This window comes from Pinus tabuliformis, chromosome 3_1 (genome assembly GCF_031772625.1).
Source record: "Pinus tabuliformis cultivar Carrire ecotype Pingquan chromosome 3_1, CPIR1, whole genome shotgun sequence".
Lineage (NCBI taxonomy): Eukaryota > Viridiplantae > Streptophyta > Pinopsida > Pinales > Pinaceae > Pinus > Pinus tabuliformis.
In genome coordinates, this window is record NC_142301.1 from 470,126,829 (window position 1) to 470,151,913 (window position 25,085).

Genomic DNA, 25,085 nt, shown 5'->3' on the forward strand with positions numbered 1-25,085 from the left:
ACTCCTCTGTACTTCTCTATAAGATACTTCAACAATGGTGGATGTGAACTGATCCTACCTTTAGCTTCCTCCACAAGTTGCTCCAACTCCGAATCGCATGGCCAACATCCTCCTAAGTCATCCATGGCTAATCCAACCTCCTACTTCGCCTATTTGTACCAAGGCAAGTCCTCCAGGTCACATTCTTGGATGATAGGTGCCACTCTAGTGCCCTCACTGGAATCAATAGGCATCAACTCACCCTCCTATAAATGGTCCTCTCTCAACTCCAAGCTGTCTACCTGTCGATCAAGAGAAGTTTATCCAACATGCTTCAAGAGAGGTTATCCACCATATCCATACTCTTATGAACTTCAATTTGTAACTGTTGATATGACCTATCAAACTTCCAAATAGAAGGCATCCTTGCAACTAATTTCATCTCACCTTTCAAAGTATTCACAATAATTGGTTCCTTCCCTAATAGAATGAAGAAACATCCCATGTGTGGAACCAATATTGCCTTCTCTGTAATAAAAAATTCATGTTGCGATACCAACTCATTATCATCTAGATGCACAATGGTGAAGTTTGTTTTCTCTACCCACTCTCCGATATGAATGGGTACATCCTCAATTGTCCTAATCTTATGCATCTTCTTGAATTCACCTCTTCGTACGAACCCTGAGCGGGATTAAATTTTAGTCCAAGCTCCCTTGCCACACCTTCCCTCATAAAGTTATGTGTAGCTCCATTGTCAATCATAGCTATCATCTGAATGTCATTAACATCAATTCTCATAAAATCAAGTCACATATTGTCCTTGTCTTGTTTTGTTGTAGCCTTCTTCATAGAAGCCGCACCCAAAACCTATAATACTCCCACTGTTGGTGCACCCTCAACCTATAATACTCCCACTGTTGGTGCACCCTCTTGCTCCAACACAACCACCTTCTGCTTCAACAAACAATTCTTCGCCAAATGCTCCTTTGCACCTAACGAACATGAAAGAGGCTTCTTCTCTCTTCCAATACCTATCTACTCCACTTCATCATCTCTTGAAGACTTCTTCGCTTGGCCCTTCTTCTTCTTGCCCTTATCACTATGGCTCCCTTCTTCCTTGTTTCCAAACTTCCCTTCCTTCCAAAAATCCAAAAGTTTTTCTATTACAGTGATAGCCTCTACAAGAGCCTCGACGTTGTGTCTTCTCAATTCTATCTATACCCAAAATTGTAATCCTTTGATGAAATGGTACTATCATTCTTCATATGAAATATCCCTTATCTCCAAAATAAGGCCTAAGAACTCCTTAATTTATGCCCAAATCCTTCCCGTAGCTTCAAATCCATAAGATGATTCGTGGAAATCCATGCTTGATTCCTCGAACCAAACTGCACATATAAGGTTGCCTTCATTTTTTCCCACTTGAAAATCCTCTCACGATATAGCCAACTGCCAAGTCTTCCATTATGCTTTTTCAACACAAATTTGTTCTCCTTGTGAGATACATGGCTTCAACATTCATCTTAGCTTCATCCAAGCACCCACTCATCTAATACAAGTACTCCTCCACATCCCAACATAAATTTCCCAAGACCTTGGCACATTTGAGATTTGAGGCTTCTGCAATTTGAGTTCTTGGCACATCTAGTCCCATCATTTGATTAAGGTTTCTTGATCTTCACTTTCATTGACATACCAAACGATCCTTGTCCTATTGCCTTAGTATTGCAATCATGTATGCTTGCTCTCAAATTAGGGCTACAAGAGAAGCCACCTCATCCTCTAAGTGCTTCAAATGATCTCCCCATGCATCATCATGAGCTTGTTCAATCGTCTATGCCAGTTCCTCAAGTTCATTGATGCCATGAAGAGATGCTTCTTTTTGAGATGCCATATCCCTCTTTATCTCTTCAAACTCAAATGCATGGTCCTGCATAGCATCCATCATTTGGACCATTCTTTCTTCCATAGAGATGACCCTGTTTCCCAATATGGAGCCTTCTAAATTCCATCATCTCACTTCCTGTCGTGGTGACCTACACCTGCTTAGATCACCTTACTTGTATGCCTTATGCTTCTGATATCACCTATCACGGGTAGTGGTGAAGAGCATCATGAGACACCAAAATGGGTATAATCCCACATGGGAAAACTTTTCTCCTATCCTGGATAACTAGCTAGCCAACATCCCTACACTTTTTCTCATTGATGATGATATACCAATTTTTCTCCACTATTTGCACTAGTCATACACCGCTCACCATCTGGCATTCCTCTTGGATGAAGGTGGGCTACCACTCAACAGATACTTTGACCATTTTGCAATTGAGTGCTTTAACTTAATGTTTTGGGCATTTTAACATGGACAAAGGGGTGATCTGGATGATTGACGAATCTTGACTATAAACTTGTTCTTTAACCTTACCAAAGGGTAATATTTAACCCTAGTCCAATGGGACCTCCTCTAAGGCCTTAAGGTCATAGGGGGGGCACTACTTAGGAAACTTGGATTGAAGTAGTGTGTCCATTACCCTTTCCATACTTAACATCTTCCATATCACATCATTTCTTGTGATACCATATCCTGTTGATTTGGGGTAGCATCAGATGTGCTCTTGCCTCGAAATTTAGTAGAGAGATTGGGGCACATGAGATCTCCAATACCCAGAAAGGGTTTGGGCAGATTCTAAACAGATCAGGAGATATTAAAATAATTAATATTTTTAATGGAGTCCCTAAGTTTAGAATATTAATGTGTATTAATATGAATCTGTGTTAGAATGGTCCAAAAGACATGGATCAAGCCAGATCTAATCTTATCCGTTGATTAATCTCGGCTGTAGAGATGTCAAAAGGAAAAGTATAAGAGGAGGCTTGAGGGTCACTTGGAGAGTACACCAAAGTGATCAGTCATTCTATTCTCTAGAGCGGGGTTTTCTAAGAGAGATAGAATCAATGATCGAGAGAGCAGCTGAGGGACATTGAGTACAGAGAAACAGAGAAGGCAGAGATTGTGCCGGGAGAGCAGCACAGCAGCCAAGGAGAGTGATGCAGAACCAACAAGGGCTCAAGCAAGGCCACGCAAAGGCATCCAAGTGTTGTGCAGAGCACCAGAGGGGCCAGCACAGCTGACGCAGAGGCTCCCAAAGCTGACGCAAGGCCTCCTGGGGATGATGCGGGCCAAGGAAGGTTGAAGTAGGGCCAGCGCTGGGCTAGGAGTGGCTGATGCAGTCCATATTGGCTAGACGCTGGGGTTGCAGAGCAGTTTTGTGTTGAGGAATTGCCAGAAGGGTTTTCCGGGGTTTCAGCCAAGATATTTCTCTCAAACTATGAGGTATAGCTGCTAAGGAAATTCTCTGTTGGGTAGGCCAGTTTCGGCACCCAGATTGTACTCTGATATTGCTTAATAAGAAAACCCTCAGATAGCTGCATAGGTTTTCCCACATTGGGTTTTTCCGGGGACATTGGTCCAAAAATAATGGTGTCATGTGGTGTGTTTATTCTTTTAGTTGTTGATCTGTAATATGTTGAGCATGCAATGGTGTTTATTTTCAGTGTTTACTTTGTAAATAACTTGTTAAAGAAAATAACAAGTAGGTAGGAATAAATTAGAATAAGTGCATGAAGGGTTTCTAAACTAAGTAAACTTAGAAACTTCAACATGGTATCAAAGCCTGATTGCAGATCAGAGGAAGACTAAAAGACATTAGCCGAGCGGAGCAATAGCAACAAAAAATGGTTGTCCCGAGGTGACAGAAGTTGTTTCTAGCAACGAAGAAGCTGAGGAGTGTGACACAAAACCAGCCAGGTCCACGCAGAGGAAGCAAGAAGATGCACAAAGCCCCAGAAAGGCCAGCGTTGCTGACGAAGAGGGCCAGAGGGCTGACACAGGGCATCCCAGGGCTGACGTAGACCCATCTGGGGTGATGCAGAGCCAGCGTGAGGTAGAGAGGGGCTGGCGCAGTTCACAGAGAGGCAGTTGTTGGGGTCTAGAAGGCTGCAGGAATATTGCAGAGTGGGTCTAGTGAGGTACTGTAGTCAGAAGAGTACTTGACAGAGCAGGGCTAGAGGAGTTGTTATCGAGGGTTTCTAGCCGAGGAACCTGGATCAGCGGTGCAATTGCACAAGACGATCAGAGTAGGGGGCATCTCGACAAGCGGCAAAAGGATTTCCAAGAGGGAAATCAAGACTTAGAGGGAGTCCAGAAGAGAACTTCTAGACGGGAAGTAGAGACTCAAAGAAGTCGAACAGAGAACTTCCAGAAGGGAAGTAGAGGAGCGTCATGGCACTACACGGGGTAAGAGACCAGGATAGGCTGGACGAAGCATCGAACTTCACAGTCTGAAAAGCCAAAATCTTATCAGTGCTTAACAGGAATCGTGTCAAGAATTTCACCTTGAAGGTTATAGCTGTCCCAGTCGACCCCAATGAAAATGAAAGGTACGAAGAGGCGATTGCAAGGGCCAAGTGCATTATCCTTGACAGGGTCAAGGATCATGTGGTACCACATATAGCTGAGAAGGAAACAACAGTGGAGATGTGGGAGGCTCTCAAGAACCTGTACTAGCATACTTTTGTGCAGAGAAGAATGTTGCTCGAGAACCAGATGAGGTTGTATAAGATGAAGAATGGTCAATCGATTGACAACTTCCTCGGAGGACTGAATGAGATCCGAGACCAGTTGACTGCTATAGGAGCAACACTGGATCAAGAGCTTATGGTGATGACAACCCTGAATGCTGTCTCAGAAGATTGGGAAGTGTTTGTCCAGAGTATCCTAGACAGAGGGACTCTCCTACCTTGGGACGAGATGTGGGCGGCTCTTCGCCAGGAAGAGATCAGACGGCAGTGGAAGACAGGTAGCAACAGCAAAGGGATCAAAGTTCAACAGGAGGAGGATGATGTGGCCCTAGCATCTGAGGGAAAGCAGGAGAAGCGGAAGAAGAAAGATCTCTCCAAGATCAAGTGCTTCCACTATGGGGAGATGGGTCATTATGCGACCTAGTGCCCAAGGAAGAAGAGTAAGGGAGAGTCTTCTGAGACTAAGGCAGCACCAGCACGGGTAAAGAACGAAGTTTTGACAAACGATAATTGTGCCATGAGTGCACACATACCACTTGAGCGGAAGTGGGGAGACATCGAGCTATAGTCAGGCAGACTACAGGCGATGAGGGGCAGGATCCTTGAGGTACCCAGCCTCTTGGATTAGACCTTGCTATAGGAGTCCCGAAGAGGAGTAGCAGGACTGGCTGAGTGGGTATAGATGGATGCGGATGGAGCGGCAGAGAGAGCTACAGTGTAAGAGTCCCGAGACAGCTTAAAGCTAGCAGGTTGCGGCAGTGCAAGAGGCACAGGAGTGTCGTACCAGTGCAGGAAGGCACAAAGAGGTGTGCAATGGTGCGAGATGCAGGGAGTTGTTGCAGTAGCGCGGAGGTCATAGAGGGAGAACTTGTCAGCGGCAGAGGGAGCTTCAGCATCAATGGGTGTCTCTAGCCCAACAGGGAGGTTAGTTGGCAGATCAGTTACTTACTTCTAAGTAACTGAGTTGCAATGCAGCAATGGGTAGCACGATGCAACATGATGAGAGGAGGTGCAGTGCAGATGTAGTGCTGGGAGGAAGGACCAGCAGCAACACGGATGCAGAGGGAGTTGTCATATAGATGCAGCAGTGGCAGTGGCAGAACCATGGGCAGCAGTGCAGAGGATGTTGGGCAGGAAGGCCTAGCATCAACACAGGTACCAATGCCAAATGATCAGAGTAATACTCCGTGAGGAGTATTGCTAGAGCACAATCCTCACTAAGAGGGAGTGTTGATTTGGGGTAGCATTGGATGCACTCTAGCCACGAAATTTGGTGGGGAGGTTGGGGCACATGAGATCTCCAATACCTAGAATGGGATTGGGCAGATTGTAAACAGATCAGGAGATATTAAAATAATTAATATTTTTAATCGAGTCCCTAAGTCTAAACTTAGGGAAAATAAAATATTAATGTGTATTAATATGAATCTGTGTTAGAGTGGTCCAAAAGACATGGACCAAGCTAGATCTAATCTTAGCCGTTGATTAGGGACTTAATCTCGGTCGTTGAGATGTCAACAAGAAAAGTATAAGACGAGGCTTGAGGGTCACTTACAGAGTACACCAGAGTGATCAATGATTCTATTCTCTAGAGCAGGGTTTGCTAAGAGAGATAGAATCAATAATCGAGAGAGCAGTTGAGGGGCATTAAGTACAGAGAAACAGAGAAGGCAGAGATTATGCCGGGAGAGCAGTGCAGCAGCCAAGGAGAGTGACACAGAGCTAGCAAGGGCTCACGCAGGGCCACGCAGAGGCATCCAAGTGTTGCGTAGAGCACTAGAGGGGCCAGCGCAGCTGATGCAAAGGCTCCCAGAGCTGAGGCAGGGACTCCTGGGGCTGACGCAAGCCAAGGAAGGCTGATGCAGAGCTAGCATTGTGCTAGAAGTGGCTGACGCAGTCCAGATTGGGCAGACGCTGGGGTTGCAGAGCAATTTTGTGTTGAGAAATTGCCGGAAGGGTTTTCCGAGGTTTCAGCCAAGAGATTTCTCTCAAACCGTGAGGTATAGCTGCTAAGGAAATTCTCTGTTTGGTAGGCCAGTTTCGGCACCCAGATTGTACTCTAATATTTCTTAATAAAAAAACCCTCAGATAGTTGCACCGGTTTTCCCACATTGGGTTTTTTCAAGGACATTGGTCCAAAAATAATGGTGTCATCTGGTGTGTTTGTTCTTGTTTCTTTTAGTTGTTGATCTGTAATATGTTGAGCATGCACTGTTGTTTATTTTTAGTATTTACTTTGTAAATAACTTGTTAAAGAATATAACAAGGTAGGTAGGAATAAATCAGAATAAGAGCATGAAAGGTTTCTAAACTAAGAAAACTTAGAAACTTCAACATCTCCATCATTCGAGTTAACTGTCATTGTTTCATTGGGATACGACACTAACATATCCACATCCTTGGGTTGGAACAAAATATTTTCCCCTAGAGGTTGATGTAGCTAAAAGAATGAAAAAGCATATGATAGCCATAAGAGATGTAAAAGAAAATTTAAATGCAAAAGTTGGTCAAGACAAAAGTTAGCACATGGGAAAAATCCTAGAATGAGCTCTACTCCCCTCATTAGCCATCACTCAGTTCCTAAGCATTTGATGCTCCATCTCATCATGAGGAACCTTTGCATGTCCCAACCCTCATGCGTGAGAAACTATCTCATCTTAAGGGGATTCTATATCATAAGAAGCAAACTTTTATGCACCATTAAAAAAAGCATCGTTAAAAAGAAGTAAAAGGCACACTAGAGGGGTAATACATGCCTCCACAATTGCTCCCTCCATTACATATATACACTTAGGATGTCGACTCTCATTAGTTATTCCCCAACCATGGAACTTGGCCATGAATTCTTTCCCCTTTGTTGCCACCTATCCTAACTAGCACCTATGGATTGAAGAGTTAACCTTGGAAATGCCATGTACAATTAGGGTCTGGAAGCAGTAAGGTTCATTACTTATCCACCCCTACAAAGGTAGGGAACACTTTTATGGGACTTGGTTTAGTTAGATATTTGAAGGTGATCCCCATTTGAAGTATTATTATTCCCTAAGCAAAATAACATGGTCCACTTAGATGCATCTATGGTTTTAGTCTCCAATGAATGGTTGTTTTCACTTGAGTTTGAGATGGTTTTCTAGGTGTAGCCGAGGCCTTTGAGGGAATTGTTGCCACACAATCTAGCAGAGGTCCTAGGAGGGGTACCTAAAGGACAACTACTAGATCAAATGACAACAATGGGAAAGGATCCATTGTTACCTCGATCAATGTCCCCTGCTCTTTATGGACTTTCACCGATGGGAGGAGTCCTGGTATAAAGGTAATCACAAGGATGATAGGATCAATGTCTAAGTATGATGTGATTTCCAAAGCCCATTCAAAGGAGAGACTCAAATAAGGGCTAGGTTGCTTCAAAGGCAAGAGAATGGCTCTCAAAGAAAGGCTTATGAGGAGGAGGCCTAGACCTAGGAGGAAAGGATACTAAATATAAGGGATGCTCCTAAATGAAGGATTTCTAAGGGAATGGGAAGACCTCTCTGAGGGTTTTTGTACGATAACAACCATATAAAGGTTTGGGGCCACAAGAGAGATACCTAGGAGAATCCAAGCAAGGCCTAGGGCTAACAAATGATCCTCAAGGAGATGACTAGGTCAAGCAAGGATAAGAAAATGCCAATGAATGATTAACTTTGACTGAGTTTTCAAGATCAAATGACCTTTGAATGCCTCTAACTAGAGGAGGTGAAGGATAAACACAGTTTTGGAGCTAGGGCTTAGGATTTCTCCTAAACTAGCAACAGGAATTGCCTCAAATTTGGAGGGCACTTAGAAGACTCGCCAACGTAGTTGCCTACCAACTTGATCTTAAGATTCACCTCCTAAAGCAATTCGCACTATGCCCTAGGTGACCTTCTAGGGTTAGGGTAGAAAATAAAAAAACAAAAAGGGGAAAATAGAACATTTGGGGTTGATCAACAAGGATTAGGACTAGTGCCTACTTATCAGGAGAAAATGGAGTCAAGAAAAACTTGAGATGGCAATTTGCTCTTCAAGGAGACCTAGAAGAAATTTTGCTACCTTAGAAGCAACAACAACAAAACAACTTCTAGAATTTTATACTTCAATGACAATTTTATGGAGTTTCAAGGATGCATATTAGTCAATCCTCTAGGAACATTCATTCATTCTTTATCTAATGAGTAACACATAAAAAATTCCAATAGTTTTCAATGGTTCAAGTAGTTCACGTTAATTAGGGCACATTTAATCACCATAATAACAATTTCCATGCATTAGACATTCATCAAAGTAAAAAGATAGCAACGCATAGCACTTACAAGATAAAGAAGAGTATATCTATCGACAATATTGCCAAAAAGAAGCTACAAGATAGCCAATGGATTTATCCAATCATATTTCATCAAGAAACATCCTAATTTCATACTCTACTGCAGGTTTGAATTCTTCTTCAAGAGAAATCCTAATCTGAATGATGATGAGTTACAAATGAGGCTCATCTTGTATTTATATGAGCCTTTAAGAGTGTGATTTAGTCTAATTAGCCTAATAAGCCCCTAAAAATGACTTTAATGTGAAAAATAATAACCCTATTAGGGACAAGCCCACCTAATAGCTCAAAAGTACTCAACAAGTCTCCCTAATGATGTCAAAATGATAGAATAATGGTGCAAAAGGGTTGTTGGAGGGCCTAGATAAGTCCTCCATGTGCGAAGATGAAGAAGAGGGATCTCAAAATGATGACCAAGGGGGTGGCCCCTTGGTTTCCAAGCAAAACATCTATGGTGCTCCCAAGTGGTTGTGGGGCAATATGAATGGTCTCATGAGTCTCCAACTGGATCGAACATGTCCATACTCCATCAATGAGGACCAGAATGATGATACAAGCACTCCCATATCTCACTAGATGAGACAAAACCTATCTGGGTTGTGGATCAACTGTCAAGTGTTTGATGCATGTGTGTGGTTGGCTCGGCACGAGCAAGAGATATGTGGTGCTAAAGAAGCCCATGGCATAGAAATCAATGCTCTGTTGTGGAGGAGGCCCGTGGCTTTCAATGCTCACCCTACAAGTGCCATTATGACCCTCTAGAGGACTTAGACCCCGTATAGGGAGACCAAGTCCAAATGGAGACCCACCTGCAATCTTGTATAAGATCCAATGCATCTCCTCGCCTTCCAATACAACAATTCATTAATGCAATTGAGTAAAAAAACTTAAAAACCAAGGACACAAGTAGACACTTCATAGTGGCATGCCCTTCCTAATGGGATTTAGAAGGTACAAGTGTTTCGTTGCTCAACAAGAGAGGTTAATAAAGGACCTTATTAGGTGGTTTCAGCCTTTAAGGTAATAACAGTTCCATGGTACATCTGTCAAATGGCAGGTAACACATGAAATGATAGCAGAACAGAGTGGGGTAACAAGGAAGTTGCCAAGCCACATGTCTTTCTGCCCCTTGGCCAAGTCACTCAAAGCCCTCAAGCAGCTATCAAAAGCCATCTCCTCCCTGCTCTTGGGTTCTGTCATTTCCTCCTCTTCGGCCACTGTTTTCCCTTTTTCCTCCATGTCTGGTGTAATTTCCAACTCCCTTTCTCTGCTCCTATACCTCTGCCTCCGGTGAGTGATGTTCTCCCAGTCTTCTCCTCTCATAGGAAACCAACCCCACAGCTGAGCCACGAATTAGGCTCCAATACCACTGTAATGTTCCTAGGCTGAAATTTGAGTGATGTTCTAAAAAATTAAACAATGCAACAGCATAAAATTAAAAACATACATTAAACACCCACAAAACACTGAAAATCTAACACTACTGAGACGTATATTATAAAATATGAGAGCAATTGGTACAATATAAATGAAGTGGTGCACCTAGGCTTGTCTCAAGGACAAGATGGACTAAACCCAAGTGATGGAATAGCTGAGATGATGTTCGTCCAGTTGTTGCACTACTTGCACTATGTTGTCCTAGTGAAATTGTTGATCTACTAACTTCAACCTACTGGAACGTGCCCAAAAGCCGCCCAGAAAATTCTGTCCCTTCAGCTTTAGACTCCCTGGACAAAACCCAAAAGGACCCAGAAGGGAATTTCTTTGATTTTGACTTTGGATTTTCGACCTACTTTGAGTCTCTCCCCAACCGCTACTGCCAAATTTGACTTGCAGGAAACAGCCTGCAAATCCTTCTGAAAATACCCTAGAACACTTGGTTCACCTGTATTGACTAACTCCTTGCTCCCCAGAAAACTGCTCTCACGGCACCACGAGTTTGTTGCTAGAGGCCTCTGTGCAGTACCTTTGTCCAGAACTTCAATTGACTGTTGCGCTGGTCTAGCTGGCTGCTACTCCAGCAACATTTCCTTTTCTATGCTGCCTCCTTAACTTCGGCTCTCCAAACAAGTTGTGAATCCTTTTTTTGATCTATTCCTGGCTCTCCCAGCACGCTGTAAATCCCCCTTGCTGATTTCCAACTCCACCTGCGTGTTCTTTGGCTGCCCAGGAATACGCAGTTTCTTCCCTGCGCTGATGGTTGAAGTGTGTGATTGTACCGAACTCCCTGAAAACCCTTGTGTAATAGCCTCCCTAGGGCGAGCACAGATAATCCCCCGAAGTAGAGGTTGAATCTTCCATGTGGAAGACTTGTGGCTAAACAGACAGTAGACTTGCTAAGCAACAGAGCGTACAAAGGTAAGTTTGTTTGTCAAATGATCAAAATAATGCAAAATGAGAGCTCCTTCCTCTTTTATCACTTTGGGCCCCCTTAGCCTCCTATGGGCCTCTCCTTCCACTAATTTGAATTCCCTCCAATGCATTCCTTGCCCAAGTTCGAATTATTCATGTGGGTGGCCCCCACATTCCACTAGATGCCAGAAATAAAGTCGAATTGCCTATAGTTCCTAAGTTTTTTGTGTGGGGTCCTCCTCCTAAGCCAAAAATAATGCCAAAATTGTGTATTTGCACCCCGTGACTAATTCATTTGAGAAGGGACATGACAGTAAACTTGCTATAACGACCATCGCACTCGCGCGGATTGCCCGCTGAGTGTTGTATGTGCTATCTCCCCTTGTGTGTTGTCATTGCCGCATCTGTGTGGATTCCTCCTCCAGAAGCTGCGCACATCCTGTTGTGTTGTGTGTTCCTAACAGAGTTGGGTTTCCTCCCATCCGACTTGGGACTCACTCCCACCCTTTCTCTCTCTGATGAAAGAACCTTGACACAAGTAACACTATCAATCACCAGGCATGCGAACCTCACTACTCGAAGACAAAGTAGACCACTCTCCTGTGCTGACAAGCAAGAGCTAAGGCAAACATTTAAGATAATGGCAACTGGGCCATCATACCGGATGGGACTCCCACACCAAACGATGTGAGGTCTAGTTGGGACTTCATACCGGGGTGATCCCCTGAATGTTGGCAGGTCCAACACCGTCAACAGGTCATCAACTCTTCCCTCGGTATTTGTTGCTCATAAAGATGAATTGAGCAAACTTTGGCATGAGCGATTTGGTCACTTAAACTATCACTCCCTTCAAAATTTATGTAAAGAAAATATGGTGACAAGTCTTCTTATGGTAACTTACAGAGATGGTGTTTGTTCCGAATGTGTACTCGGGAAACATCATCGAGATAGTTTTGAAAAATGTGCCTCTTAGCATGCCTCAACCCCTTTACAACTTGTGCATAGTGATTTATGTGGTCCACTTCCAGTTGTTTCATTCTCTATCTACAATTATTTCTTAACTTTCATTGATGATTTCTACAGACACACTTGGGTATACTTCCTAAAACTCAAGAGTGAAGTCTTTAACATGTTCTTGGCCTTTAAGACCTTTGTTGAGAAACAATTTGGATATCAAATTCATAAGCTAAGATCTGATAATGGCGAAGAATATGTTAACAACAAATTCATCAACTTTTGCACTGAGCATGGAATTCAATTGCAACATACTATTCCATATACTCCATAGCAAAATGGTGTAGCTGAAAGGAATAATCGCACCTTAAAGGAAATAGCTAATTGTATGCTTCAATCTAAAGGACTTAGTCTTAATTTTTGGGCAGAAGCAATTAACTGTGCAAATTGCATAGTAAATCGCACTCCTACTAAGGTTTTAAAGAATATCACTCCAGAAGAAGCATGGAGCTCAATTAAACCAGATGTAAGTCACTTTCGTGTTTTTGGAAGTGAAGCATGGGCCCATATTCCAAATGAGAAACATAAAGCCTTAGAACTTAAGAGTGAAAAATGTATTTTTGTTGGATATTCTGAAGATGTCAAAGGATATAGACTTCTTCAACCTAAATCCAAAAATGTTATCATTAGAAGAGATGTAAAGTTTGCTGAAAATATGTCGACCACCTCTCTCTATCCCTTCTACTTCTAAAAACATTCCTTCTTCAGGTGATGACAGCGAGCATCACAATCCTCCACCACCTTCTCAGGATCCTCCTTTAGCTCCTTAGCTTCTAAAATAGGTCCGCGCTACTCGGGATGCAGCAAGTGCTCTTGCAAGTAATACTACAGATCAGCGTCGTACGCGTTCTCAGTTTGATAGAGCCTCTTCTTTACTGGCTCAAGCTTCAACGAATTATGATCCTGACACCTTTGCAGAAGCTTCAGGCCATCCAGATTGGGATACAGTTATGAATGAAGAATAGCATTCATTATTGGCAAATGATACATGGGACCTTGTTCCTCTTCCAAAGGGACGAAAACTATTTAGATGCAAATGGGTTTACAGAACCAAGTTTGGACCATATGGAAAAGCTGATAAACATAAAGCTCATCTTGTTGCTAAGGGTTTTTCACAAGTTGAAGGCATTAACTATACTGAAACCTTTTCCCCTGTTGCCAAAATGAACTCTATCCGCCTTGTTCATTCCCTTGCTGCCTCTTTCAAATGGGAAGTCCACCAGATGGATGTTAAATCTGCCTTCTTGCATGGAGACTTGCATGAAGAAATCTATATGGAACAACCTCCTGGCTTTATACAAACAGACTCCAGCCTTGTATGATGGCTTAAGAAATCCCTTTATGGTCTCAAGCAAGCCCCTCGGGCTTGGTATCCCAAAATGGATAGCTTTCTTTTAGATACTGGCTTTTCTAGGTGTCATTCTGACAATACTGTCTACACCAAGAAAGTGGGTAAGTCTCTTATCATTCTTGTTCTTTATGTTGATGATCTTATCCTTACTGATAGTGATCCCAACCTTATAAACCATGTGAAGTCCAACCTTAAAAGCATATTGAAATGACAGACTTAGGACACTTGCATTATTTTTTTGGTCTTCAAGCCTTGCAATCCAAAGAAGGTATTTCCCTTTCCCAGTCCAAGTATGCTTGTGATCTTCTACGCCACTTTCACATGGAAGACTGTATGCCAGCTCCTTCTCCCTTTAAGTCTGGAGCCAAACTTTTAGTCACTTGTACTTCCCTTGAAGTTGATGCTACCTTATACCGCCAACTTGTTGGAAAACTTTTGTATCTGACCGATACCTGTCCTGACCTTTCCTTTGTAGTTAGCCTTGGTTCTCGATTTATGCAAACCCACATGAAAGTCATCGGGAAAGCAGCTAAAAGAATACTTCGTTATGTTCGAGGTACAGTTCAGTCTGGGATTCGTACAGTGCAAAAGAATCTCCTCTAATGGTTGGTTTCACTGATTCTGATTGGGCTAGTGACCCTCATGATTGGAAGTTTACAGCAGGTTATGTCTTCACTCTTGGTTCTAGACCTACTACATGGGCTTGCAAGAAACAAAGTGCCATTTCTCTTTCTTCAACAGAAGCAGAGTATCATGGCGTCGTTGAAGCTAGTAAGGAAGCCGTGTGGTTTCGTCAGACCCTATCAGAGTTTAGTTTTCAACAGCAACATCCGACTACACTTTGGTGTCATAATCAAAGTGCCATTCAACTATGCAATGATCCAGTCCAACATTAGCGCAACAAACACATTGAACTACACATGCACTTCATCAGAAAGCTCATTCATGACCATGTTCTTGAAGTGCAATATTGTTCAATCGATGATCAAGTTGCAGACATCTTTACAAAGGCTCTCATAGAGGCGAAGTTTACTAAACTTCGATTTATGGTTGGAGTTCAGGAAGTTGTCACTAAGGGGGGATACAGGAAGTTTTCACTAAGGGGGGATAGGCTCTAATGCCTCCTTCCTTTTCCTATTGTGTCATCTTTGTTCATCCTTCAATCCTATCCCAAGTTGCTCTTAAGGGGGGATGTTAGGATATTCTGACACAGGAAATAATTAAGTATAACTTAGTCTAGTGTATACTTAGGTTAAGTGTGTTTCTTTAGTATGTACTTTTTGTAACTTACAATCCGACGGTCACGATATGTTCTAGACATGAAGTAATTGGACAGTTCATTATCTCCTCGGTTTTTTCGACACTTGGTCCCTGGCTTAACACCCGATTGGTCCATGATCTCTATTTAAAGAGCATGGAGGGTCATTTGTCTAGTGACCATTCATGAGAGAAGCTTATGTAAATTTTCTTTCTTTTACATTAATAAATTTCTTGAAGTGGCCACGTTGGCTCAGGTCGTGGACTGTTTCCCTCTTTGAGGGTTTTAACCACGTCAAGAATACTGATGTACTGATTTGTGATCTATTTATGAGTGGTGTCCTTTGGTGTTCTATCTAAGGAACTTACCCTGTAAATTCCTACATTAATTAATTTGCCCAAAACAAGAACAAAACAATAGAGAAAAATCTACACAAGTGACACAGTTGTTTTTGGACAAATGTCCCTGGAAAAACCCAATGCGAGAAAACCGGTGCAGCAGCTCTGAGGGTTTTATATTATTATGAAGTAGTTTTTGAATACAACTCCAAATTCCCTTTAGATAAATAAACTGGTAGAAAAAACTTAGTGAGATTACCTCACTCTACCCAGCAAGTCCCAGCTATTCTGACAGTTGAACTAACAGTACCTAGCTATCTCTACGTGAGCCCTGCGTAGGCCCTGCGTTAGCCTCAAAAGGCTCTGCGTCAGCTCAACTGGGAAACATCTTGCCTTCTAGAGCAGTTTCTAGCCCTCCCGGCTTAGAAATGTCAGCTCCTCTACAGAACTTAGACTTCTGCTCTGGATGGATGCGATGTCTCTGCATGAGCCCTTTTGGCTCAACTTCAAGCTCTACGTGGGCTCTTCTAGCCCAACGTCAACTCTTTGGTGTCTCTCCACCTCTCTCTGTTGCATATCCTGGGTCCTGGAGAAGATACTCCAATCCTACAATCCCTGCCCCTCACTGCAACAACTCACTATCGAAATTCTCCTGGCATCTCCTCCACTCTACCTCAGAAAATCGAACTTCTGAACTCTCTGTGTGTTTTCCAAGGGACCCTCAAGCCTCCTTAAATAATCTCCTCGTTGGCATTCAATGACCTAGATTAGAAGCTAATCAATGGCTAAGATCATTTTAGCTTGATCCTCATCTTCTTCTAGAAGTTACACCCACAATTAAATTAATAACTATTAATATTTTTAATTTACTAGGTTTAGACTTAGAGGCCCATTAAAAATATTAATTATTTTAATAAAATTGTTTCTGGGTAGAATTTCCCAAAACTCTTTCTGGGTTCTTTGGAATACATGTGCGCAAGCCTCCTTGCAAAATTTGAGGCCTAGAGAACATCTAATGCTACCAAAAATCAACACTGCGGCTAGACTTTCCTCTTTTTCCACCGAAATTTTAGAGCTTATCTTGGAGTGTATTGCACCAAAATGGATACTTCAAATGACTCCAATCCGTCCTTAATTTATAGCCTTTAAGGCCTCCAATGAATCACATGAAGAGACATGTCTTTTGGATTTTACTTCAAGTCAACCTACTTGAAAAATCCAATAATAATTATGTCAACTTCAAAATTCAATTTCTCCCAAACGACAACTTGGATTCAAACGATTTTCGATGTGTTTGAATCGTCTTTCCAAGCACTATCATTCTCATCCATCACACACCGTGAATCCATCATCGTTTTTCCCCAAAACATGATGGGTGCCAAAACCCCATACTTGGGTTCTAAGCCCACAAGCTACCCTTGTGGTGCTTTTCCCTCCAAACCCTGAACCCTCAAGCTTGGAGTACTTCCCAAGCTACAAAATTCAATAGTCTGGTGGCCTGTCAATGCCACCTCCTCTGATCAATCCCTACCAGAGTACGTTGATCATCCTACGACCCCATGCTTTGCCAACATGCCAAAATAGCTCACGGAGTCTATATCCTCTCTTGTCAATCCAGCTGGTCCCTAGTGTTGCCAGAGACGCTGATGGAGATATGACTGTGTGCGCTCTATCATCGGATCCATCACACAACTACTACCATTATTGATTGACTCCATGATGTGATGGAGAATCCCACCTGGATCCCAATAATAGTTTGGCCCTCGAGCCCCTCTAGTAACATAAGGCCCCAACTGAACTATGGCCATGGAGATATCTTGGTACCTAGCCTGCTACATTGGGGTACGAGCTTAGTACCTCTCACCACCCAACCACGTGAGAGGGATCGAATGCAAGAACACATGTACACGTAACAACTCCACCATGCGAATGTGGTGCCCTGCGCAACTCAATTCGCCTCGTCTCACTGGCCTAGACAACACATAAGGTCTGTCTAGGTGACTGACTCTCTATCCAATGTGCAGAGGTAACCTAACAATGTTGCAAGTCCCATCTATATACGCCCGGAGAGAGCTAATGTCTGAAAGTACTAAAGCTTTGTTAGCTCCCTGTGCATTTGTCTGCTCCTAATCGATGGCTAGCCCAATAGATGATTGCTCATCCTCCTCCACCATGACCTCCACATCATCCACTAACTACCCCTCCACAAATAGCTCATTATGAATAACACCCTCATCTAGCTCACGTCCCTCTATGTGCTCTCCATGTTGCATCATCACTAGTAGCTCAACTCCCTAACTGCCTCCCTACTTGGTGCATCATTAGGGGTTTCAATTGTCCCCCAACGCGAGTCATCTTGGTCACTGACTGGGCACCAACTGCTCTCATGTCCTCATGTTCACCACTCTACCGCAAGTGGATACCGTATGGAAACTCTGTCACATCTCTAGATGCCTTTGTGCCTACTAGCACCCTGTCAATGGATGGCCCTACAGATGCATGCTCCACTCTCTCTCTGTTAGTGTCTCAACCTAAGCCATCAATGGGATCTTCAATAGTGGCAACTCTGGAGTCATGCTAGGCAGATCTAGATGCTGCTCACAATCACTGGTGCTATTTTCCTCATGCTCAACCTCCTCCTCAAGCTCAATATCAGGAAACAACTCTATGTAGCGGGTCTTTCCCTAGGTGTACCTGCACCCAGGGGTCCACAACTCCTGACAAACGAAGTAGAGTTTCCCCAACTAGAGGTCTCTCTTGAACTAATCCTTTGATTATCCCCATGCTGACCCCTCTCTCTGACGTGGTCTTGTAAATATATCTACAATCGTTTGCGTGAACTCTGTGTATGACGTGATGCCTGCATGACCCAATGTGATCAGTGTTGAATTTTCTAATTCTATCCGTTCAAAAAATAATCTGTATTCTGTTGGTTTATTTCTTCTACTTGTAAATTCTGAACAAGTTATTTAAAACATTTAAATACTGAAATAAACACAATACAGTCACAACATCTATAGATCATCAACTGAAAGAAAACAAGCACACAAGTGACACCGTTATTTTGGACAAATGTCCCCGAAGAACCCAATGCGGGAAAACCGGTGCAACTATTCTGAGGGTTATATTATGATGCAGTCTTTCTGAGTACAACTAGGTGCTTAACCGGCTCACCCGATAGAGAAAAATACACAACATCAATACCTATATATTCAAAAACAGGTATTCAGAAAACTTGTCCCACGAAACCCTCGCTGGCACAACTGAAGTTGAGCGCTGGCCCTTCTAGCCTCTGCGTCAGCCTCCTGCTGACCTGCGTCAGCCCTATGACCCTCTGCATCAGCCCTCTAAGGCACTCCGAGGCCTCTAGGACCCTCTGTGTCATTCCAGTAGCCTCTGCGTGGATGATGCAGTCCCTCTGGCCTCTGCGCTGTCTCTGTTGGGCTCTGCGTGGCCTGAACTGGTTGCTACTATCGCTCTCCCTGCTTTTGCGTTGGTCTCTCATTACTGTCTCTGCCTCTCTACCCAATACTCAGTGCCCCTTGCTACTGATCACTGATTCACTTTTGCTTAGCAATGCCGCTCTAGGAAAATGAATGATTAATCACTCTAGTGTATTCTCCAACTGACCCTCAAGCCTCTTCTTATACTTTTCTTGTTGGTCCTTCAACGGCCGAGATTAAATCTCTAATCAATGGCTAAGATTAGATTTGGCTTGATCCATGACTTTTGGAACCTTCTAACCCATTTTTATATTAATACCCATTAATATTTTATTTTTCGTAAGTTTAGACTTAGGAACTCCATTAAAAATATTAATTATTTTAATATCTCCCAAATCGGGTACAATCTGTCCAAACCATTTCTGGGTCTTGGAGATCTCATGTGCTTTAGCTTATCCACCAATTTTCATGGCTATAGCACATTCGATGCTACCCCAAATCAACACTCCCTCTTAGCGAGAACTGTGCTCTAGTAATACTCCTCACTGAGTATCACACTAATTATCCGACACTAGTCCCTATTCTGATGCTAGGCCTCCCCTCCCAACATCTTCTGCATTGTTGCATCCTGTACTGCTTCCCATGGCCCTGGCACTGCCACTGCTGCATCTGTACGACATCTCCCTCTACATTCGTGTTGTTGCTAGTCCATCCTCCCAACACTGCATTTGCATTGCATCCCCTCTCATCATGTTACATCATGCTACTGCACTACAACTCAGTTACTGAGAAGTAAATAATTGATCCACCCAACCTCTGACATCCCTGTTAGGCTAGAAACACTCCCAATGTTGAAGCTCCCTCTATCGCTCACAAGTGCTCCCTCTACTAACCTCTGCGCTGCTGCAACAACTCCCTGCATCTCGCACCATTGCACACCTCTCTGTGCCATCCTGCACTGGTACAACACTCGCGTGCCTCTCGCACTGTTGCAGCCTACTAGCCTCGCGGTGCCCAGGGACTCCTGCACTGTAGCACTCTCTGTCGCTTCATCCGCATCCGTCTCTACCTACATTCGCTAATCCTGCTACTCCTCTTCGGGTCGCCGTAGCAAGGTATAATCCAAGAGGTTGGGTACCTCAAGGATCCTGCCACTCATCGCCTATAGTCCTCCTGACTACAGCTCGATGTCTCCCCACTTCTTCTCGAGTGGCACATGAGAAATCATGGCAAAATCGTCATCCTCCTCAACTTCTTTCTCCGCCTTCGCTGGCACTGCCTTCAAGTCAGAAGCCTCTCCCTTACTCTTCTTCCTCGGACATTGGTTCGTATAGTGACCAAGTTCCCCACAGTGGAAGAACTTGACCTTGGAGAGGTCCTTCTTCTTCCTCTTCTCTTGCTTTCCCGCAGATGCTAGAGCTGCATCCTCTTCCTCTTCCTTCTTGATCCTAACCCCTTTGCTACTACTCCCCATCTTGGTCAGCCGTCTGATCTCTTCTTGACAAAGAGTCGCCCACGGTTCTTCCCAATCTGGAAGACTCGCCTTGCCTAGTATGCTCTAGACAAATGTCTCCCAATCCTCAAAGACTGCGTTAAGTGAAGCCCTTACCATCAACTCCTAATCAACGTGGCCCTTATGGAAGTCAGTTGGTCACAGATCTCCTTCAACCGACCGAGGAATACATCTATCTGCTCTCCCTTCTGCATCTAGTATGACCTTAGCTGATCTCCAAGAGAATCTTCCTCTTCACGGAAGTCTGCTCGTACAATGTCTTCAAAGTGTCCCACATCTCCTTTGTCGTTTCCTTCTCGACAATAGGTAGGGCACATGATCCTTGACCCCATCAAGGATGATACACTTTGCCTTAGCCATTGCCTCATCGTACCTTTCATTAGCTACCGGGTCAACTGGGATAGCCATCACTCTCAAGGTGAAGCCCTTGATACGATGCCTGTCTAGAATGGACAAGATCCCAACCTTCTAGACCACAAAGTTGGACGCTCTGTCCAGCCTGTCCTGATCTCTCAACCCATTCACAGCCATCTCGCTTCTCTCCTGTCGACTCCTCCGAATCTCTCTACTTCCCGCCTATAAGTTCTCGGTTCGACTCCCACTGAGTCTCTCTACTTCACGTCTGGAAGTTCTCGGTTCAACTCCTGCTGAGTCTCTCTACTTCCCGTCTAGAAGTTCTCGGTTCGACTCCTCCAAGTCTCTCTACATCCCTTCTGGAAGTTCTCAGTTCGACTCCTCCAAGTCTCTCTACTTCCCGTCTAGAAGTTCTCTTCTAGACTCCCTCTGAGTCACGATTTCCCTCCTGGAAATCCTTCTACCAACTATCAAGTTTCTCCTCTCCGATCGTCTGTGTAACTACAACACTGATCCGGATTCCTTGGCTAGAAATCCGCCTTGGCAGCAACTCCCTCTACCTTGGTCTTGCCCTGTTAGGTATTGTTCTAAACACAATACCCCACCAGCTTGGCTCCCACAAACTGCCCACAACTTCCTTTGCCCTAGCAACAGAAGGATTCAACCTCTTGGCTCTGTGTAATCCCGACACTGACAAAACAGCTCCCTCAGCCAACTGCGTCAGCCCTCCTGGCCTCTGCATGGCTCCGCATGAGCCTCTCTCTGCCCTCCTCAGCCTCTGTGTTGAGTTCTCTCTCGCCCAGACTAATGACACAGTCCCTCTGCGTCAACCCTTCCTCTGTCACTTCTGCAAGGATCAACTACTATCACTCGGGACAACTGATTCTGCTGCAAATGCTCTGCTCAGCTGATGCCTTCAACTCTCTTGTGATCTGCAACCATGCTCTGATACCATGTTGAATTTTCTAAGTCTATCCGTTAGAAAATTAATCTGTATTTCGCTGGTTTATTTCTTCTACTTGTAAATTCTGAACAAGTTATTTAAAACATTTAAATACCAAAATAAACACAATACCGTCACAACATCTACAGATCATCAACTGAAAGAAAACAAGCACACAAGTGACACCTTAATTTTTGGACAAATGTCCCCGAAAAAAACCAACGTGGGAAAACCGGTGCAGCTATTCTGAGGGTTATATTATTATGCAATCTTTCTGACTACAACTGGGTGCCTAACCGGCTCACCCAACAGAGAAAAATACATGGTAGTAATACCTCTATATTCGGAAACAGGTATTCATAAAACCTATCCCACGAAACCCTCTCTAGCACAACTAAAGCTCAGCGCTGGCCCTTCTAGCCTCTGCGTCAGCCTCCTCCTAACCTATGTCAGCCCCAAGACCCTCTGCATGGATGATGCAGTCCCTCTAGCCTTTGCGCTCTCCTGTTGAGCTCTGCGTGGCCTGCACTAGCTGCTGCTCTCGCTCTCCCTGCTTCTGTGCTGGTCTCTCAGTACTGTCTCTGCCCAGTACTCACTTCCCCTCGTTGTTGATCACTGATTCACTTTTTCTTAGCAACCCCGCTCTAGCAAAATGAATGACTTATCACTCTAGTGTATTCTCCAACTGACCCTCAAGCCTCTTCTTATACTTTTCTTATTGGTCCTTCAACGGCCAAGATTAAATCTCTAATCAACAACTAAGATTAGATTTGGTTTGATCCATGACTTTTGGAACCTTCTAAGCCAGTTTTATATTAATACTCATTAATATTTTATTTTTCCTAAGTTTAGACTTAAGAACTCCACTAAAAATATTAATTATTTTAATATCTCCCAAACCGGGTACAATCTGTCCAAACCATTTCTGGGTCTTGGAGATCTCTTGTGATTTAGCCTCTCCACCAATTTTCATGGCTAGAGCACATCCAATGCTACCCCAAATCAACTATAAGCCCTCAATACCACCATTCCTATTCATCTCCATCCAAATGCAAGGTGGCATATTTAATAACATCCACCTCTCTCATGGGGTTTTGTTAAAAGTATGTATCCAGTTTTTGTACCCACTCTCTAGCATAGCTCCTAGCTGACCCATCAAAGTTGGTGAGGGTTATTTTTCGCACCATCTTCTATATGCCCTGATTTGGCTAATCTCCCGTATACGATGTGGATGGCTTTACCCCTATGGCATGTGCAAATCTAGGGTCTCTATCATGAAAATGAGGATGGCTCTGGCTCATCCTCTTATTGTTATTCAGCTGGGGCCAACATTTCTATTAGCTTCTCATTGGTCATGAGGATCTCGTCCATGGTTCTCTATGTACTTCTTCTTCCTTGAGTCATTGGAATACCCATAGTCCCACCAATCAATATGCATGTATGCCCAATTCTTCCATGATCTTGTTGGGTTCCCCACAACTGGCCAAGATCATGTCTGATACCCCCGTGTTATTCCTAATGGAAAATAATCGTAGGTACCAAAAACAATGAACAAGAAACAACAAAATAAATAAAAGCACAGTCATAGATCAGTACACAATAGACACCATCAAAGTATTTCGAGCCATTTTATTAATAACTAGAACTTGGCTACATAAAATGAGCTAAAATGATAGAACCTAGGCTTACCAAGCAAGTTGAGAAAAACCTAGGTGAGAAGTCTCTAACCTAGATGGTAAATGGTTGGGAACAAGAAATGTGAATTTCCTAGAAATAAACTATTACTAGCTGACTAATGGATCAAAGATTTTTTCTTGAAATGTTACCCACAAAATTTTGTAAAATTAACCCCGGACTCCACTCACCAAAGCCACAAAAACCCAAAAATAGCTTGGGTTGGTTCCAGATAGTGAAATTCAACCCCCACAAGTGCGAGTGGCCCAAACTAGCTGCTAATGAGTACTACTGGAAGAGGAATCCCTGCTATGGCTACTCCCTAATATCTCTTGAAGTTTCCCTCAAAATCCACTACTAAATTCCTTCTGTGAGCCCCAAAATCCTTCAACTCCAAGCCCCTCACTCCTCTAGATCCTATTCCTGTGCAGGTACTATGCAGTGACCTCCACGCACTGCCATAATTGAGTGAATTCGACCCATGGAAATGCCACAACTTCGACCCTGCATATAGTCACTAAAACTTCGACTGTAAGATGAGGAATTCTCCTACAATTTCTCGACTCTCCTAAATCCCTATGGCTGACCTAATTTATGCTACTCGAACTGCCTCTGCGCCTTAGTAATTCGCACCACAAGAAATCCTACTACAATATGGCTTTGCGAAAGCCCGGAAATGGACTCCCAAATTTCCAACTATGGAGACACTCAAAGTTCTCTGAAGACGGGGTGGAATTTTGCTTGAAATTCTTGTGCTCAATAGCTCTCCAAACCCTTGAGCGGAGGAGCTCCAAGAAATGTTAATTTCTGAAATGTAATAGACAAAATGATGAGGATAAATGCTTCCTTGCTGCCTTATATAGCCATGGACCCCTTTGCCTCCCCTTGGTGGCCCCCACAATCCACTAACTTGTCCCTCTTCCTTCAGGTTTGATTTTCCTCCTTTCATGACCCCCACATTCCACTAGGAGTTCGATTTCCCCCCTCTTGGTGTGTATTGCCTCCTTGGTGGCCCCCACCTTACCTCCCAAAGTCACACTTCTCTCTCCATTGGTGTGCATAGCCTCCTTGTGGCCCCCTCACAGTGATTTATGCTTTGGCTTTGGGGTTGTTGCCATCACATTTTGGGGCCTTGGGCCATTTTTTTTCTTTTTCTACTCTTAGGGTTTCGGCCCAGATTGTATGCAACCCTTTTGGGTTTTATTTGTGGGTTCTATGATTTCTTCTAGGTTTGCAGACATGCTTTTGTATTTTTTGCTGCCTATTGCTGGGCTTTTTATGGTGCTCCCCTCAAGGCTATTCGGCGGGCCTAAGTGCCCCGTTTCTTGCTTATTATATCGATCATGTATTTGCTCAGGATTGCATACACACATGGTGTGTCCATAGAATGTAGTTTTTATTTCTTTCATAAAAATTACATTTTTTTTTCTCCAGGGAAAAAAAAGGTTTTAATATAATGTGTTATACACACACACACACACAAGTACACACACTGTTTCCAAATTTGTGAGGGGTCACGTTTCTAGTGCATTTCCATTTTGGAAACTTGTAACCACTTCCCTATATCCTGCAATTTAGATTGAACCTCTACTTTCTTAATTTCCAGGACATCAGTTTTCCTACTCTGCCCTGGGTTTGTAAAGATCAAAAATAGATACTAGGATTGTGCTCTTTGAATGAAAAAAGAAATGGAAAAGTATTACATAACAAGATGCATTAAACATTCATCATCTAAGACAGTAGAAGAGAAGTGAGCTAGTATGTCTCTCAAGTTTGAATAGAGAACATTCTCAAGAAAAAGAATAGATGATTCCAGTTTTGTTATTCAACTAAAATATCTTTATCCTAGTCTATTTCAGAGTCACCTGTTTTCCAAATCGGTTAGTCCAAAAGCCTCACTAGATTGTATTGCTCATCACATTGTAGTTTTCTATTTGGCT

General features: G+C 43.3%; 1 protein-coding gene across 1 annotated transcript in view; it reads right to left on the reverse strand.

The window, feature by feature from the left end:
• The window catches only part of LOC149187816 (purple acid phosphatase 2-like), a 276,689-nt gene that overhangs the window by 119,882 nt on the left and 131,722 nt on the right, over positions 1–25,085 (reverse strand). The window lies entirely within an intron of this gene.